We start from the raw sequence: 18,163 nt of genomic DNA, 5'->3' as shown, positions 1-18,163 counted from the left end.
AGAAAGTGCATCTTTTTACACATATAATCATGTTACCATCACCACAGAGCTGTAGCACCTTCGAAGGAAGAGTGGGGAGAGGTATTTTAGAAAGAAAAGCTGTCCTTAGAATAAAATAGTTGTAAGGAAATGGTTATCAGACACAGTAAGTGCCTTGAAAGATAATTCAAATATGTATCATACTATTCCTTTGTTATAAAAAAAAATTGCTCTAACTCCGACTTTCTTTAATCACTCAAGATAAGTTCTCAGACTTGTTTTCAGAAATGAGTGCTTGGGTAAGTGGTAGTTCACACTTGATCCCCTTTGGTAGAAGTAAATATTTCTTCCATTTTGTGTTTGAACTTGTTGATTGTGGTAGCTGGAAGACTAAGGATCATAATAATTATTTCTCTCTCACCCTGGCACACCTTCCTTTTCTCTCTCTCTCTCTCTCTTTCTCTCTTTTTTAAAGTATAAATTAAACTTTAGGCACAGTTAGTTCTTGGTCTGATTGCCAGATTTTCCAGTAATCACATCTGAGTTTTTTTCAACATGTGGGTAATTTTCATTATTTCAATCCAGCAGTGACTTTTGGAATTCCAGAACCATTTCCCCTCCCCTTCCTGGTCCCCCCACGAGACTCAGTAGCTCAAACATCTGAGGGACCTCTGGGCATCTTCACATCTCTTGGCATAAAGATGAAGGCCACTGTGGTAGATTTTCAAACAACAGGTGTTGAGCTTGGGGAAGAGCTTGCCGGTTTTTGAGGAATGGGGAGAAGTAATACTTAATTCATAGTTTCCAGGCTCTTTGGAAACCCTTAGAAAACAAAGTTAATCTGTTTATACAGAGCTCACATTGAAAAACCACAATAAACAATCACTAAATAAAGTCAGACAGATTTTTGGTTTCAAAATCCTACATTTTATATCAATTTTCTATCCAGAGCAACTCAGTCTTTAAGTCTGGGATTATGTCTCCTTGATGCATCTTGAATCCATGAAATATTATTTATTCAAGGTGTGGCTTGCTTGTTCTTATGCCCAGTTTTCAACAATGTAGTACACAGAGTTGAAATTCTTTCCAAGACTAATTAGCCCAATAGATATTTACTAGGAACATGCAAGAGTGTGAAATACCATCTATATTATCTGCCTTCTGAAAGTCTCTGGAATCATTGCTTCTCTTTGCTCACTGGTAGTAAAGACTCTAAATTACAGAAACAATAGAAGCACTGTGTTTAACCCAAAATATCACTGAAATCCCATTTTAGGAAAATCTTTCTTTCAAATTTTCTGAGAAGTACAAAGTGTTGCTTGGTGTGCAGTTATCTGCCGGTATAAATGGTATAAATGGATGATTGCTTTAAATACGGCTTCTTTTAGAAGAGAGTTAGAGGACTTTACAAAAGCATCAAGCTGTGCTTGCCATACAGGTGAGCCTCTTGCAAGTAAATAATTTGACTTGATTGTTAGAAACAGTTCTTATCTTCTTATCCAGGCAATAATTGCTGTATTTCTAATCTGCTTTTTAAAGATCAGTTGGAGTTTGATTCCTTCCTGGTATCTTAATAGGAATGGGAAGGTGGATGAGAGTGTCAAAGATAAATGGTCATCTTCATCTAAACATCAAGAAGAAACACCTATCCTATCCTTACAACATACAGCTGACTACAACCCACAACAGGCCTCTGAGGCCTTTCAATAAATATACTTTATGTATCCCAAAGATTTGGGATTTGGGAGAGAGGTTTATCTCAAAAGATCATGTTCAAAAGAGCTTCAGTTTGTCAAGTCAAATGATTTTGAAGAGATGGCTTCCAACTCAAATTTTCTATAGTACTATGAAATCAGTGAGCTGGCCCTTTCACTGGGAACCACCAAATCCTTTTTTTTTTTTTTTTTAAGATTTTATTTATGTTTTAGAGAGCGAGCGAGAGACAAACAGCATGAGAGGGGAGAGGGTCAGAGGGAGAAGCAGGCTCCCCGCTGAGCCGGGAGCCTGATGTGGGACTCGATCCCAGGACCCTGGGATCATGACCTGAGCCGAAGGCAGACGCTTAACCATCTGAGCCACCCAGGCGCCCCCCACCAAATCCTTTTACAGAGGATGAGTTTTCTCTGACTCCCAAGTAGTGAAACAATCTTTGTCCTTTTGGGCTACCTTTTTAAGGTAAGCTACTGATGCCTGGAGACTAAAACTTATGCTTTACACTTCCACATTCTCATTTCTGCTTTCAAGTATGGGAGTGCCTATGTACTGTAGATTCTCAAGTGTTTATATCAGATTTTGTTAGGCATTTGACTGGAAGGTTTTACAGACCTTTGTGATCAGACTCCTTTTTCTCATTTGGTTAAAATTTGCTGTTAATAGACCAGTGTCATAAAAATCAGTGTATTTTATTTCTCTTAGTAGGGGTTTAGCCTACCCTGCCAACCACCAAGCAAGTACATTCCACTGTTGGAGAGGAAGACCAGATAGGAATGTGGGTGGCTTAGGGGAAATCAATCCTCACTAGAGAAAAAAAAAACATTCAAAGCAAATGTCTGGGTGACAGGTCTATGGTCTCATCCTCCAAAGACAAAAGCCCTGCCATAGACTTATAGACAAGCCAATCCAGTAATTAATCTCCCAGTTGGCATCCAAATAGATCCATGTATTTGAAAATTGTTTCCCAAATACTTTTCTTAGCTTAGCTTCACCATTGTTCTGTGAGGCAAGTCAGAAGAGCTCTTCTCTATTTCATAGAGGGAGAAAGTGACACCAAGAGAGATTACCAGACTAGCATAAAATAGCCCATCCCCTCTGTCTATTCAATGTTGCATCAATTTACTCCTCTTTCCTCACCTACCTGAGCCAAATGGCCTTCAGTTTGTTATTCCCACGTTTCTGGATCTTTGTAATAAAAGTGAATCCATTTCAACTAAAGATACAATTCCAGACCTTCTGGCAGACCTGCGTCTGAAGAAATAACAGAGATCTAGAAATGGTGTGGGAAACTACTAGAATTTCCATGGAATGGAGTATCACAAATAATAAACAAATAATATAAGTAAAACACATGATATATCTAGACACTACTAGGTTTCTTTTATTTTTATTTCTTACCATAATAATTCATCCTCAATCATCTACTAGCAAAGACTACATTTTTACTCACAATATCACCAATTTAGCAGATAACCATTTCATAGTAAAAGACACTGTGGCAGTATTTTCCAAAGATGGCCATCTCAGTATCTTTGATCCCACAAAATCTTCTAAACCTTGCCACTTCCATATTAAGAAGTGGAATCTAATTATTCTCTTACCTTATAACCAATAAAATGTAGCCAATAAAATAAGTCTGAGTGACTACCAAGCCTAGGTTGGAAAAAATGTTGTATCTTCCACTTGTCTTGTTGGAGCACTTAGACTGAGTCCTGAGCCACCATTATGTGATCAGACAGGCCTGAGGCCACCATACTGCAAAGTATCCCAAACTAGCCCACCAGTAGAGGACTTAGAGGAGTCCTGACACTGTATGAAGATGATAAATAGAAAGATGGAGGGATAGAGAAAGAGATAGGGAGAGATGCTGGCCTGCCCCCAGCTGCTCCAGACCATAGCTATTATAACCATGCAAAAAATCCCAGGCCAGATCCACCTAACTGAGCCCATTCCAAATTTGTGACCCACAGAAACTGTGAGATAATAATATGATTGTTGTTGCTTTAAGCCATTAACTACCAGGGTGATTTGTTATGCAGCAATAAAAACCGTAACAGACACTGTTCTTTATAACATAGAAGAAACAGCCTATGAATTTATTTCTCTGAGACTTTTTATAATCATTAGCAAGATAGGAATTAATAGACTGGCTACCATAATACTTCCTTTTGTTCCTTTAACTTGAATTAGTTTCATAGAAAAACTTGGAGATAATATGGCTTAATAACATACACATACCTCTTATAACACCAGATTTTGCCAGCTTATATTCATCTGATAGTGTCATCTTCAAGGTAGGTAGTGCTTTTCTGGATCTAGATCTGATTTAAATTATACTATGTACATTCTCTCCACCCCTAGAAATTCTGTCACTTTCTAGATGTAGGAACAAAATAGCATCACCGTCATCTCCTCACTAGTTAGTAATAAGCTCTGCAGAATATTTTTCTCATTGCCCTTGTCTTATTTATTTTGAAACATATTTATTTTTACGTAAACCTGAATGTACTGACACATGCTGTACCTTTCCTTAGAAAAAGTGCAGATGCTTAATGTGGCAGCTGCGTGCATATAGTTGATATGTTCTATTGGTGCAAAACAGATAATTTCTGCATTTCACAGATCTTGCCTTCTCATTAATTTGGCAAAGTGGGTGTTTGGGATTGCTGCCTTTTTTTCTTTTTCTTTTCTTTTCTTTTTTTTTTTTTTTGGTCCCTTTCAAAGCCAAAGGAGAGAGAGAAAATAATACCAAGTCAATTTTAAAAACCAAACCTACAAAGAATCTGCTGTTTAGATATCCTGCTATACAGGGGTGATTATACTCATTAAATGTTATATGTTAGAGACATTTACAGGTTTGTGGCAACTAAAATCACAGTAACTTTTACTTTTGCATTTTTCATGAAGATCCCCATGAGAAATTGCTCTGGCACATTAACAATCAGTCATGTCCTTAATAAAGGGTGGATGAGAGTGAATGTTATCTATTTGAATATCACATTTATTTTAAAAATCATGCAGACAATTCCGAGGTTAAGAAGTTTAATGTTTTTCTGCATCATGAAGAATGAAAAACTGAGTATGGCCCACTTCATTTAAACTAATCCATGCAAAGAGTTCAGGGAGTACGAAGAAATTTTATGTTGTAGAAAATCACAATTCCAAACACTGCTAACCTGCTTTAGAACATGACCACATGATTTTTTGGATACTTGGTCACTTGTTATTATGGGCTTTCTGTAGATTTTTATTATTAATTTTATTATTATTCATAGTTCTTAAATACAAATACCTCCATAGTTCTTGAACTTTCCCCCATTATGCTGTTTGTGCCCTTTCAAAGCACCTCGGTAATTTGTATGTACTTAATACTCTTTCTTAGGTAATGAATGCATAACTTCTGTACCAAGCAGGGCCTTATTCATTTCCTCTTTTGAAAACACTGTCAGTAAAAACTACCCACATCGAATCTACCTACGGTTTTGGCAGAGCTTGAAAACATTTGACTCCAAGCTATACCGTTAGCTTAATATCAGATCTCATTAAGCTGTGTTGCTTTCGAAGCATAATGTAAACAAAGTAGAATTATTAACAACTTCCCTGAGTCATGTGGTATAATTTATTTTTATAGCAGCTAGTTAATGAGGATATCTGTCTTTACATAGCAGTTACAATTTACTATGTCCTGTGTCTTCGCTGTTCATGAAAAAACAATTATGCCTTCAAAGACATTAAAGAAATAAACAAACTATAAAGTAAAAAACTTATTTTTACTTTTGCATTTCCAGTAGTATGAACAGATTTTTTAAAAATCCACAAGACTGGATTTTAAACGGTGCTGTCCATTAATTTGCTGTTTCTTATTTGTCATTGAATAGAAAAATAATTCAAAATTAGATTTCAACTATGTAAAATATATTATAACCACATATATATTTATTGCAAATCTCTACTTAGGTAATTAACACTTTTCTAATATCAATATTAGCAAAGAGCTTTGATAGCAAAGAGGCTTGGTTTATTACATTTTTTTCTTTCTTTCCCAAACCAAGCAAAGTGAAAACCAACTCTCTTCTAAAATTTGTGCCGCCAAAGTGAGCACAAAACCAACTCTCTTCTAGATGTAACCAGTTTTGATTTGGGTTATCCATAGCAAACTACTTCTGAGTTTGCCTTTATGCACCATGCAACACCCTGTTTTTCATTAACTGAATTAAACTGGAGGCAGTTCTGTGCTATGTATGGCAAAATGGGGCTCATTAAGAACAGATACTCTACCTTTTGGTTTTATTACTCTCAGAGAATGGCTAAAAGTAAACAAAACTTTTTTTTTAAGATTTTATTTATTTATTTTTTGAGAGAGAGAGAATGAGAGACAGAGAGCAGGAGAGGGAGGAGGGTCAGAGGGAGAAGCAGACTCCCTGCCGAGCAGGGAGCCCGATGCGGGACTCAATGCGGGACTCGATCCCGGGACTCCAGGATCATGACCTGAGCCGAAGGCAGTCACTTAACCAACTGAGCCACCCAGGCGCCCAACAAAACTTTTTAAAAGCAACATTATAGTGCTATCCATTTGGACACCATCGTCGTTAGTGACTTGGAATAAAAAAGACCTTTAAAAATATATTACATAATTTGACCAGGTTTATGTATACTATAGATATAGATGTCTAAAATTTAGTGCAGGGGTACCTGGGTAGCTCAGTCGCTTGGGCATCCGACTCTTGATTTTGGCTCAGGTCATGATCTCAGGGTCGTGGGATCGAGCTCCACAGAAGGCTCCAGGATCAGCACAGTCTGCTTGGGATTGTCCTCCCTCTCCCTCTGTCCCTCACCCCATTTGCTCTCCTTCTCTCTTTCTCTCTCTTAATGGATAGATAAAATCATTTAAAAAAAATAACTAAATAAAATGAAATTTAGTGCAGATTTTGATTTCAGACTCCATGTGGATTATCAGGAAGGACTGGACTTTGCTTCTCTACGATGGTTTCAAGCAATCTAGATGGATTCAGGGGTAGGCATTCCAATAGCACATGAGAGCTGAATAGCAAAATTCAGAGGAATGAGACTAAGGAGCATTCAATAAAGGACAGTTGGCTTATTTTATATCATGCAATAAAAAAGAAATTAAATATTCACAAGACAATACCCAGGAAGGGCTAAAAACATCTTCCTTGCCTCCTCTTTGGTGATATTGCCAATCACATAAATTGGATATTACCTACTAAACAAAGACATGTTGGCAGTGGTTACATTGCAACTGTTTAAACAGAGACATTTATCAGCAACTAAATGCATTTCTTAGAGCAATATGAGTTGCTCCCCACCCAGCACAAACGCCACTAAGTACTTTCTAAATTACAAATAGGATGTCACAGCCTTTAACCATTTGAACTTTCTATGTTGTTGTAGAGCACCTGCATTAACATTTTGTTCCTGATATTATAATAAATGAAACATACCTCTTATCTAATAAGATGAAAATCTTGAGATGAACAGTTGATTTTCCATGTACCTGCGTGTCTCTGTGAACATGGAACTAGCTTTGCTATTTTTCTAAAATAGAGATTAAATAATAGAGAAATTTTATCCAAAGTTCTTTCAGAAATCCCCAACCGCCCCCAGCCCCCACCCCGCAAAGAGGTTCCCTCAGTTGCTACCTTCTGTCCATTTTAAATGCTGAGTTTGGCACAGAAAACATTTAAGAAAATGACAGAAAAATGAGTGTCATCAGAAACTTCAAAGTAAGGCCATACAATTCAGAATTTGTTACTAAAACTTTCAGGTCTCAACCACACATGGAGGTAGTTTTCCACTCATTTCTTGAAGCAGAAAAAGCTGTGTTAAAGATCGCCCCAGTTTATTAATTTTGCAATTGTTTATACTGATTGCATGAAGATTTCCATTGCAAAAACAGATTTTTAAGGACTAAAAATATGACAATTATGAGGTTACTCATTTAAGTGAATAAGTAACTACAGGTTTTTTAAAGTAGCATACACTTAAAACGAAGGGAGTCATTTGCCCCCTTCCTTCACCTGCTTGAAATTTCCATTCACATTTTCAAGTGGGGGGAGGCAATGCATGTTCAATGATAGCAGTCAAGACCTTTCAAAGCAATAGTTCAAAAATTTAAAATGGGGATCCATGGGAGCTTTACAGATCATTAAAATACAATATTGTCTTAGAAGATAGCAGGAGGGGAAGAATGAAGGGGGGGGAATCGGAGGGGGAGACGAACCATGAGAGACGATGGACTCTGAAAAACAAACTGAGGGTTCTAGAGGGGAGGTGGGTGGGAGGATGGGTTAGCCTGGTGATGGGTATTAAAGAGGGCACGTTCTGCATGGAGCACTGGGTGTTATACACAATGAATCATGGAAGAATACATTAAAAACTAATGATGTAATGTATGGTGATTAACATAACAATAAAAAATTTTTAAAAATACAATATTGTCTTGATAAAGTACCTCCACATAATTAAATAGAGCCTGATTCTCAGAAGGGGAAATCAAAAAGTCATCTCTACATTCTGAAAGGCCTTCTAATGATGGGCAGAGCCTCACCTGGAGCTTTGCTCAACCAGCAGTGCATTCCTTCTTCAGTCCCTCCAACGGTCCTCAACAGGAAAGGGGGACATGATATTTTCAGGTGCTCCAAAGAGGATGAGGGGGTGCCGAACAAGCCCACAGAATAAAAGATTTCCCCACACAAAAAGTCCTGACTCCTTATCAAAAGAGGACCTTTTAAATTTCAACTGCCTGGGTTGCTCTTAGCTCCCATAACAAACATGGGTGAAAGGATGAATGGAATCTCCCATGCATGCCAATTTTAACTGAATAAACAGAACCCATTGTCATCATGGTGCAGTGCAGAGTTTCTCAAACTGGCCTGATGTGCCATTAGCACTTAAGCTCTGTGAGGGCAGGGATTCTTCTCTGTTTTGTTTGCTGATGGAGTCCCTGCACCCAGAATATGAGTGACATACGTTACTTGCTGAATAAATACATGTTCAAAAATTGAATGAGTCAAAGGATCCAATGGGGTGGTTAATAAAAATACAAATAATTGGGCTCAGCCTAGACCTGCTGAATGAGAAACTCCTGGCATCAAGCCATTTATTTAGTTTAGAAGCCAAATGGATTTGGGACAATGCCTTGCTTTACCACTTAACTGGGTGTGACCTTAAGCAAAATACTTCATCTCTGATTCTGATTCATTCATTAAGCAAATGGTTTAGGATGCCTACTCTGTTTCAGCATTGTGCTACTGGTGAGGATATACCAATGAACTATATAATAGAGGCCTTGCCTTCATGGAGCTCATGGGTCCTAACTTTTACAATGGGAATAAATAATATCGGTGCCTAGGGCTGATTTGTACGTCAATTGAGATAAAAATGTAAACTCAGCATTCAACACCAAAGTCTTTGTGTGGAATTCCCTTCTTTATTGACATCCCATTTACTGGTGGTCAAGGAGAAATCACCCCCACTCAACACACAGCAAAGTTTTCTTTTTTGTTGTTTTGTTTTCGTGCTTATCACAAGAAATAACAGCCTTTTTTTAAATTGCAATATAATCAACATGTAACATTATTTTAGTTTCAGGTGTACAACATTCGGTATGTGTACATATTCTAAAATGATCATCACAGTGAGTCTAGTTAACATCTCAAGACTTTTAATTGAAGTATAGTTGACATAAAATGTTATATTAGTTTTAGGTGTACATCATAGTGATTCAACAATTCCATGCATTATGCAGTGCTCACCATGATAAATATAGTGACCATCTGTCCCCATACAAAATTATTAGAATATTATTGACCATATTCCCTATGCTATACTTTTTGTCCCTGTGACTTATTTTCTAACTGGAAGTTTCTACCTCTTAATACTCTTCACTTAAGTTGCCCACCCCCTCCCTTCCCTCTGGCAACCACTAGTTTGTTCTTCATATTTATGAGTCGATTTCCTGTTTTTGTTTTAATTGTTCATTTGTTTTAAGATTCCATATATAGGTGAAATCATATATTTGTGTTTATCTGACTTATTTCACTTAGCATCATACCCTCTAGGTATTATCCATCCATGTTGCTGTGAATGGCAAGATTTCATTCTCTTTAAATGGTAAGTAGTATTCCACTGTGTGTGTGTGTGTGTATGTATACACATACTTAACCTCATCTTCTTTATCCATTCATCTCTTGATGGACACCTTCTATATCTTGGCTACTGTAAATAAGCCTGCAATAAACATAGGGATGCATATACCTTTTCAAATTAGTGTTTTTTTCTTTGGATAAATACCCAGTGATGGGATTATTGGATCACATGGTATTTCTATTTTTAATTTTTTGAGGAATCTCTATACTGTTCTCCACAGTGGCTGCACCAATTTACATTCCCACCAACAGTGCACAAGGGTACCCTTTCTTCCACATCCCCACCAACACTTGTTATTTCTTGTCTTTTCAATACTAGCCTTTCTGACTGTATGAGGTGATTATTTCATTATGATTTTGATTTGCAGTTCCCTGATGATGAGTGATGTTGAGCATCTTTTCATATGTCTATTAGTCATCTGTATGTATTCTTTGGAAAAATGTCTCTTCAGGTTCTCTACCTCTTTTTTAATTGGATTATTAGGGGTTTTTTGTTATTGAGTTGTATAAGTTCTTTATATATTTTGGATATTAACCACCTTATTAGATATATGATTTGCACATATCTTCTCCCATTCATTAGGTTGCCTTTTCGTTTTGTTGATGGTTTCCTTCTCTGTGCAAAGCTTTTTATTTTAATGTAGTTCCAATAGTTTATTTTTGATTTTGTTTCCCTTGCCTGAGAGGACATATCCAGAAAAATGTTGCTAAGGCTAATGTCCAAGAGATTACTGTTTATGTTTTCTTTTAGGAGTTTTATGTCTCCAGGTCTTATATTTTGGTCTTTAATACATTCTGACTTATTTCTGTGTATGGTGTAAGAAAGTGATCCAGTTTCAACACACAGCAAAACCTTTCAAAAACCATCTTTAACATGTCTCTTATCCAAGCACCACTCCATGTCAGAAGCCACCCAACTCTGGTCAGTCAAGAAATCAGACCAGTGAGATATTGGTGTTATAAAATCTTTATCTTTTTCTTTCTTTTTTTTTTTAAAGATTTTATTTATTTATTTGACAGAGAGAGACACAGTGAGAGAGGGAACACAAGCAGAGGGAGTGGGAGAGGGAGAAGCAGGCCTCCGTCAGAGCAGGGAGCCCGATGCAGGGCTCAATCCCAGGACCCTGGGGTCATGACCTGAGCCGAAGGCAGACGCTTAACGACTGAGCCACCCAGGCGCCCCAAATCTTTTATCTTTTTCCCATTTGAAGTTTCCATTACTCAGGACTTCACATTTCAAGTGTGAAATTAGTAATGACCATTATCCATATTAATCATGATGCTTTTATCTATAGAATGCACTTACATGCGTTTCAAATGATCTTAACAACTCACTTAAAACAGGTGGAGTGGATATTATTATCCCATTTTATAGATGCTCAAAGAGTTGAGGCACCTTTACCCATAGCATGGGTAACCTAAATCATGCACAGGTCTTTCTGTTAGACTCTTAAGCAAAGTCATTCAGAACAGAACAAAAGCCTTCCTTCTTGGTAATGTGATCTGTGGACCAACAGGATCAGCATCACCTGGGAATTTATCAGAAATGCAGAATCTCAGGCTCCACCTTATCCAGTGGAATAAGAATCTGCATTTTAACCAGAATCCCCCCAGGTGATCTGTATTCATGTTGAAGTTCAAGAGGAATTCTAGGGAAATAACTGGAGCATAGGTTGAATCGTTTTATAACCCTCACATTTCTTGAAGTGCTAAACTAGTGACTAATATATTATATAATATAATACCATCTAAGAAATAATTGTTTTTTTGCAAGTAAACTGTGAATGGATGAATGAATGAATATCTAAATACCACAGTGAATTTTATAGTGTCTTCATGTTTTCTTGCAAAAGTGCCAATAAGGCATCAGGGTGAACATTCATTTTCTTGCTGTCAATCACCTACTCACTCTTAAATCCTCCAAGATGGTCCCTGGTTGGAGAATTTGAAGATAAAAGTTTCATTTTCCACAGTATGCTTTTGAATACTTTGTTTCCTTAAAACAACTGTGTGTAGGATCAACTACTTTTTCATAGTCACTAGCAAGGCTTGACAGCTACAAGCTGAAGGAACTCTGGGATAAAAGAATCATTTATTTATCAAGTATTTTTGTACCTCTACCCATGCAAGACACAGATTAGGCCAGAGAAAACTTGGAGAACTTTAGTGCTCTATAGCGCTGTGTGGGAATCAAAGATGAAAAGGTATTGCCATTAAGAAACTGACATTCTAAAATTTGTGTAGTTACGATATAAGGTAAAATGTGATAAATTCCGCCCAAAAGGTAAAGATCAAGCACACTGGTCATGTAGAGACGGGGAAGGACCCTGTGCTCTGTGGTCAGGAGTAGGGAAGCTGGGCAGGTTTCAACAGGAAATGTGCTCTTGAGCAGTAGCACTGCAAACTGAGATGGAGTTTAGGTGAGGCCCCAGGGCTAGAAGAACAGCAGCTGGGTCTAATTGTCAAGGAGGAGGCTCAATAACCAGAGTATGTGTGTTTGGGGGCAGGGAATATCAGAGAGTTTGTTGGTAACAACTAAGGCTCCAATCTGGGCTCCAGATCCTAGGTCTGGAAGTACAATTTACTTTTGCAAAACCTCCCTCCACCACTGCACAGCTGCTGCTCTAAGCCTTACCTTGGGAAGGATTGGCTTGAAAACTGGAATCATCTGGGGAAAATCAGGGCAGATGACTGAGAAAGTAAAAGCAAGACGAAGGGGAAGGAGAGTTGGGCAGAGGAGAGTTAGGTATATTTTCTATACCTTCACTTTCTAGAATGTAAATTCTGTAAATCCCCTGCCCTGCAAAATTCTCTAGAAAGCTGACCTTTGCTGAAGTCCTAGTAGTGCTTCATACACAGAGGGTGCTCAAAAACATCATCAGATGATAACGTCTAGCAGTGCCAAGCAGTTGGCTCTCCTTGGCACCTTTTCTGCTCAGAGAATTAAAATATGTGTGCAGCCAGCCTAGAGGGACTTTACTTTTGTGAAATAGACCATCATTTAAGCTTAGCTGCAGGGTTCTCAGACTAGATAGTCTTCATTGTCCTGGAAGCTGGGACAGATGTAGAAAAAATATGTAGGAAAATCTCTACTAATTCCCGTGTTTCCCATGTACTTTATTTTTTAGTTTGTTCCTGAACTAAACTTCAGGAAGTTTGTGCTTCTTGTTTTGTTTTGTTTTTAATACAAACAGACCTTGTGGCTTTTTTTTAAAGATTTTTATCTATTTATTTATTTATGAGAGAGAGAGAGCAAGCAGGGAGAGAGGCAGAGAGGAAGAGACAATCTCAAGCAGATTCCACACAGAGCACAGAGCCCAACACGGGGCTCAATCTCATAACCCTGAGATCATGACCTGAGTCGAAATCAGGAGTCAGACATTTAACCAACTGAGCCACCCAGACGTCCCCAGACTATGTGACTTCTTGTTTTATATCTTTCTCACATGCACTAGAAAAATAATGGATTCTGGGTACTGTGTGTTTGTGTGTATTATTTCGAGTTTTTCTGCTAGGCTCACCTGTCACTCTTTCTATCCAAATGACCATTTCATAACACTCAGGAAGGATAAGTTAAAGCAGGGAAACTATTAGGTATGTCCTCCCTGCTTTAACTTATCCTTCCACCCAATTCCATGCTGGGCAGCCTCTTTTACATTGGAAAACTGTATATATTTCACTGAAGAAATCAGCACCAATGGGAGCATCTTTAAATTAGTTTTTCTGAGGTTTGATTTCTTGAAAGAGAAACTCAAAAAGTTAACACTAAAGACCTCAGGTGACTGAGATTTCTGGAGACCACAAGAACAAATTTAATTATGCACTCCTGTCCCTCCTAACCAAGACCTGTGCCCTATTTGGCACTGGTTATTTTCCCCAGCCACTTCATCTGAACACTCAAATTTTGATGTACCAGGGTCCACATAGATGAGCAGTGGGATTTCACCTAAATTATGTCTGACCCTCTACCTACTTACATTGGAAGTTATTGGGGTGCCTGGGTGGTGCTGTCAGTTAAGCATCTGACTCTTGGTTTTGGCTCAGGTCCTAATCCCAGGGTCTTGAGATCAAGTCCGGGTGTCGGGCTCCATGCTCAGCGCAGTCTGCTTGAGTTTCTCTCTCTTTCTCCTGCTACCCCCTTCCTCTCTAAAATAAATAATCTTTTTAAAAAAATTGGAAGTTATTGTGTTCACCTGAAATAAGCATGAAAAATAGCATGAACAGCTCTAAAATAGGCATCCTAAGCCCATGGCATTCACCCATCTCTCATTCAAATCAGAGACATTCTTATGAACCATATCCAGACAAAAAACAATTCTGAATATTTAAACTGTATGTTTAAAATCCAACTTAAATGGAATGACACATACTGTTGTAAAAGCAACATACTCCAGGTAGAATCCTTAAAATCTCTCAACACTCAGCATAATCCTAATTGCCATCAGTTCTGTGATCACTGTTTCTTCACAAAGTCCATATTTGAGCTATTTTACCCTAAATTGACTGTTTCAGCAAAGGATGAAAAATAAAGAATCACTATCACTCATATTAGTTTTTATTTGCATATCATATTATCTACAAATTGTTATCTGTGGGGTGGGAGGAAGTAGAGACGATATGTGCCCACATAGCTTCCTTCCTTCTCTGATTTAGTTCAAGAATAGAACAGCTAGACATTTCTGTGCTTATTTGGTTAACACTTTCTCTGTAGCTGACTTAGAACCTTCCTGATAATATTTACAGTTTTCTATAGGAAACTATATGTAATCTGTATCTGTTTTATGAAAATATCCATGGGTTTCATAATTATCCTCCAACCTAATAAATTCTCTTAAATTGATTGCACAGTTACTCAGCTGTGTGTTAACTCCTGGCTCAATAATAAAGCTAAAATGTAGCTATTTCACCTTTAAAATTAATAATGCCACAAAAAAATCAATGTGTATCTCATGTAAAAAATAAGAACAATTAATGTCAGTTAAACGAACTGTCATTTGTTCCTATAATTCCCTTAAATATGTTATATAAAGACATTTGGTACATTAAGAAAATTGAGATTTAGGTGTTTTGCTTTCAGACAAATGGAAATTGTCCTGACCCTAATATGAAGATGCTTTAGATTTTCTCACATATGTGAAATTTCTCTGACTCCTGGTTTATTTCTTGGCTATTCTGTTATACAAAAATACAGTTTAAAATAAGTAAGTACCCCTGAAACAAATAATACATTATATGTTAATAAAAAATAAATAAAATTTTAAAAGAATAAAATAAAATAAGTAAATAAAATTGTGCTCATCCGTAATACTCATAGAAATCTGTACCCAAAAATCCACTAACAATTACATACCTTCAGTTCAAGTTACACCCATGTAGATAGAGAGATGAACAGATCAGAATTGTACATACACTGATACTTAAGCCTCACCACACAGATAATTAATCTCTGTAGTACAAGAACTTTTATGTTTCTTTTTTTTTTTTGAGACTTTATTTATTTGAGAGAGAGAGAATGAGAGAGAGAGCACATGAGAGGGGGGAGGGTCAGAGGGAGAAGCAGACTCCCTGCCGAGCAGGGAGCCCGATGCGGGACTCGATCCAGGGACTCCAGGATCATGACCTGAGCCGAAGGCAGTCGCTTAACCAACTGAGCCACCCAGGTGCCCAACTTTTATGTTTCTTTCCTTGATTTTGCCTTAGGTATTAACCACCCAAAAAGTAACAGGGCTGTCTTTAAACATCTGTGCCAAACAGCTGGGTAGCATTTCACTTGACATAACAAGAACTTCAATAACATGACTTCTAAAAAATTAAAAGCTAGTTTGGATCACTTTTGTCTTTGGGTGCTTGGGGCCATTTGGAGTGGAAAGAATTCTGCCGTTAATTAGAAGTGCACACAATGAGGAAGTAGAGTCTGACATGGTTTCCCTTCAATGGTTCTGCTCATTCTAAAGAGAATCCATGTTGCAGTTCACGAAAATGTTGGTGCTCTTGGTTTGAGTTCGAATATTTTAGCCTCAATATCTAAGAGCATTCTAATTGTCCATGAAATCAGACACAACCCAGTAGAAACAAGATTTTTTTAGCCTATCTTTAAAATAACACAAGTGAAAGGGAAACAAAAGAAAAAATAAACTACTGGGACTACATCAAAATAAAAGGTGGAACAGCAAAGGAAATAATCAACAAAACTAAAAGGCAACCTATGGAATGAGAGAAGAGATTTGTAAATGATATATCCAATAAAGGGCTAGTATCCAAAATTTGTAAAGAACTTATACAACTCAATACCAAAACAAATAATCCAATTAAAAAATGGGTAGAAGACATGAACAGACATTTCTCCAAAGAAGATATACAGATGGCCAATAGACACATGAAAAGATCCTCACCATCACTCCTCATCAGGGAAATGCAAATCAAAACTACAATGAGATATCGCCTCACACATGTTAGAATGACTAAAATCAACAACACAAGAAACAACAGGTATAGGTGAGGATGTGGAGAAAAAGGAACCCTCAGGTACTGTTGGTGGTAAAGAACTTGCAAACTGGTAAAGCCACTGGGGAAACAGTATGGACATTTCTCAAAAAATTAAAAATAGAACTACCTTTCAATCCAGTAATAGCACTACTGGGTATTTACCAAAAAAATACAAAAACACTAATTCAAAGGGATACATACACTCCTATGTTTATAACAGCATTATTTATAATAGCCAAGATATGGAAGCAGCCCAAGTATCCACTGATTGATGAATGAATAAAGAAGATGTAGTATATATGTGGAATATTATTCAGCTATAAAAAAGAATAAAATCTTGCCATTTGCAATGACATGGATGGATCTAGAGAGCATAATGCAAAATAAAATAAGTCAGAGAAAGACAAATGTCATATGACTTCACTCATATGTGGAATTTAGGAAACAAAACAAAAAAGCAAAGGGGAAAAATGAGACAGAGAGTCAAAGCAAGAAACAAATTCTTAATTATAGAGAACAATCTGATGGTTACTAGAGGGGAGGTAGGTGGGGGGATGGGTTAAATAGGTGATAGGGATTAAGTAATGCACTTGTGATGACTACAGGGAACTGTTAAATTACTGTGTTGTACTCCTGAAATTAATATAATACTGTATTTTAACTGGAATTAAAACAAAAACTTAAAGTAAGGGATGCCTGGCGTACTCAGTCGAAAGAGCACGTGATTCTTGATCTCAGAGTTGTGAGTTTGAGCCCCACATTGGGTGTAGAGATTTCTTAAATAAATAAACCTTAAAAAAAACTTAAAATAAATAAGTAAAATAACACAAGTATGCATATCATAATCCTAATTTCAGTCCTGAATATACAATGATCCAGGAATAAAGTATCTTGTAATAAAAGGTTTCTCAAATTATTTTACCTTTGTGAGTACCCTTAGCTGACAGATGATTTGCAGGGACTCCACTCAGTAAAAAGATTGTAATTAGCTTAATCAATCATATTAGCGCCCTCCTAAATTTTAAGTAAAACATATGGGGATAACTAGCCAGTCAGCAGTGAGAAGAGCAAGGCGTAGATGTACAGAGAGAAAAAAAGACACCATAAGAAGGAGACTGGAGGCAGCAGGAGTTAGTCCCTAAAACTGCCTCAGAAGTTCATGTTTAATGAGGTCTTAGTATGTGCCAGGCTTTAGTTAAACACTTTACCTGCATCATTTTATTTAATTCTCACAGCCATGTTCTCATGAAGATACCGAATTTTAGAGGTGTGAAGTGACCAGAACACTATCAAAGTCTACCATCAAGATTGCAAAACCTGTGCTGTGCCAGCTCAGAACACAGCCAGAAAGAGCCTCTGGTTATAGCTTTTAGCATCATCTTGTCCTGGTCCTGAAGAAGTCAAGTTTTCTAGAGCAAGCAAGCCTTCTCTGAATTAGTACTGATTCGACCAATTATGGAATTGAGAATAATGGTAAGTGAAAGGGAACAATTCTTAATGAAACTCGTATTTGGCTTTTAGGACATCAGGGTGAAAAATGAATACATTCTGTGGCAGTACTCCAACATCCTGAAAAGCATGATTATTTATTTCCTCCCTCCTTCAAGATTACCACTGTCCAAGATTACCGAGCGAGATTACTAATAGTCATTAGAAGCAGCTTGTACATGCTGAGACAGTAAATAGTAAGGCGAAGGTAGAAGTCTATGTGCCCCTTTGCTTAGCAGTCCTCAGGAAAGACACTGGGACGCCCAGAAAACACGACTGCTTCAAGAAGAAAAAATGGACAGGAGGTAGTGTATTTCTCATTGTTCCTG

At 37.4% G+C, this 18,163-nt stretch overlaps 1 long non-coding RNA gene across 1 annotated transcript in view; it reads left to right on the top strand.

Moving 5' to 3' along the window:
- Window positions 1-17,813, top strand: part of LOC135362107 (uncharacterized) — a 168,891-nt gene extending 151,078 nt beyond the window's left edge. Inside the window, exon 4 of the long non-coding RNA XR_010406523.1 lies at window positions 17,582-17,813. This is a non-coding gene — a long non-coding RNA (uncharacterized LOC135362107). The remainder of the gene's footprint in view (window positions 1-17,581) is intronic.
- Window positions 17,814-18,163: the final 350 nt, after the last annotated feature.

Source organism: Mirounga angustirostris, unplaced genomic scaffold, assembly GCF_029215605.1.
Source record: "Mirounga angustirostris isolate CCGP_5_RB_7025 unplaced genomic scaffold, mMirAng1.0.hap1 SCAF_12, whole genome shotgun sequence".
NCBI classification, from domain to species: domain Eukaryota; kingdom Metazoa; phylum Chordata; class Mammalia; order Carnivora; family Phocidae; genus Mirounga; species Mirounga angustirostris.
Note: the sequence above shows the minus strand (reverse complement) of the source record. Positions and strands in the feature narration are given on the sequence as shown.